Raw genomic sequence first — 2516 nt, 5'->3', positions numbered from 1 at the left:
GTGTCACAAACCCCATGGGACAGATTGTGTGTCACAAACCCCATTGGACAGCGTGTGTGTAACAAACACATTGGACAGTGTGTGTGTAACAAACTCAATTTGTCATCGTGTGTGTCACAAAGCCAATGGGACAGCGTGTGTATGTCACAATCCCCATTGTACAGCGTCTGTGTCACATACCCCGATGCACAGCGTGTGTGTCAAAAACACCATTGGACAGATTATGTGTTTCACAAAACCCATAGGACAGTGTCTGTGTCACAGTAACCATTGGACAGAGTGTGTGTGTCACAATCCCCATTGGACAGCGTTTACGTCACAAACCCTATTGGACAGATTGTTTGTCTCACAAACTCCATTGGACAGCGTGTTTGTCATAAATCCCATTGGACAGAGTGTGTGTGTTACAATCCCAATTGGATAGCGTGTGTGTGTCACAAACCCTATTGGAGAGTGTGTGTTTCACAAAACCCATTGGACGGCATGCGTGTTCACAAACCTATTGGACATTGTGTGTGTAACATATCCAGTTGTTCAGCGTGTGTGTCACAATCCCCATGGGACAGCGTGTGTGTGTTACAAACCCCATGAGAAAGTGTGCGTGTCACAAACCGCATTGGATAGTGTGTGTGTGTCTCAAACCCTATTGGACAGTGTGTGTGTCACAAAAAGCACTGGACAGCATTCGTGTCACAAACACCATTGGACTGTGTGTGTGTAACAAACCCAATTTTTCAGCGTGTGTGTCACAAACCCCATGCGACAGCTTTTGTGTGTTACAAACCCCATCAGAAAGTGTGCGTGTCACAAAACCCATTGGATAACGTGCGTGTGTCACAAACCCTATTAGACAGTGTGTGTGTCATAAACCCCATTGGACAGCGTGTGTGTGTCACACACACCATTGGACAGCGTGTGTGTCATAACCCCATTGGACAGTGTGTGTGTGTCACAAAACCCATTGGACAGCATTTGTGTCACTAAGCCCATTGAACAGCATGTGTGTCACAAACCCCTTTGGACTGTGTGTGTGTCACAAACCCCACTGGACAGAGTGTGTGTCACGAGCCCCATTGGACAGCGTGTGTGTCACAGGCCCATTGGACAGCGTGTGTGTCACAATCCCCATTGGACAGTATGTGTGTCACAAATCCCTTTGGACATTGTCTATTGTGTAACAATACCCCTTGGACACTGCGTGTGTCACGAACACCATTGAACAGTGTGTGTGTCACAAAAAGCCATGGAGAGTGTGCGTGTCACAAACCCCATTGGATATCTTGTGTGACTCAAACCTTCTTGGGCAGTTTGTGTGTCACAAACCCCAGTGGACAGCGTGTGTGTGTCACAATCACAATTAGACAGTGTGTGTGTCACAAACCTCATGGGACAGAGTGTGTGTCACAAACCCCAGTGGACAGCGTGTGTGTGTCACAATCACAATTAGACAGTGTGTGTGTCACAAACCTCATGGGACAGAGTGTGTGTCACAATCGCCATTGGAGAGTGTGTGTGACAGAAGCCCATTGGACAGAATGTGTGTGTCACAAACCGTCCTGGACCGTCCATAATCCATATTGTGTTTCAAAAACACCATTGGAAAGTGTGTGAGTTACAAACACCATTGGACAGCCTCTGTGTGTCACAATCGCCATTGGACAGAGTATGTGTCACAAACCCCATGGGACAGAGAACGTGTCACAAACACCATTGGACAGTGTGTGTGTCACAAGCCCATTGGACAGGAAGTGTGTCACAAAAACCATTGGACAGTGTGTGTGACACAAAACCCATAGGACAGCGTTTGTGTGTCACAAAACCCCCTTGTCAGTGTGTGTCACATACCCCATTGGACAGGGTGTGTGTCACAAACCCAATTGGACAGTGTGTGTGTCACAAACGCCCCAGGTCAGTTTGTGTGTTCACAATACCCATTGGACAGCGTGTGTGTCACAAACCACTTTGCACAGTGTGTATGTAACAAACCCGATTGGTGAGTGTGTGTGTCACAATACCCTTTGGACAGCGTGTGTGTGTCACAATACCCATTACACAGTGTGTGTGTCACAAACCTCATTGTACAGTGTGTATGTCACAAACCCTATAGGACAGGGTGTGTGTCACAATCCCCATTGGACAGCGTGTGTGTCGCAAACACCATTAGACAGTGTGTGTGTCACAACCCCCCTCGGACAGATTGTGTGTCACAATCCCCATTGGACAGCGTGTGTGTCACAAAACCCATTGGACAGCATGTGTGTCACAAAACCCATTGGACGTTGTCTGTGTGTAACAATACCCCTTGGACAGTGTGTGTGTCACAAACACCATTGGGCAGCGTGTGTGTCACAAACCCCTGTGTACAGTATTTGTGTCACGAACGCCATTGGACAGCGTGTGTGTCACAAACCCCCGTGGACATTGTGTGTGTCACGAACGCCATTGGACAATGTGCGTGTCACAAACCCCATTGAACATCTTGTGTGACTCAAACCCCCTTGGGCAGTTTGTTTGTC

This window comes from Columba livia, unplaced genomic scaffold (assembly GCF_036013475.1).
Source record: "Columba livia isolate bColLiv1 breed racing homer unplaced genomic scaffold, bColLiv1.pat.W.v2 Scaffold_122, whole genome shotgun sequence".
In the NCBI taxonomy this organism is placed as follows: Eukaryota; Metazoa; Chordata; class Aves; order Columbiformes; family Columbidae; genus Columba; species Columba livia.
Note: the sequence above shows the minus strand (reverse complement) of the source record.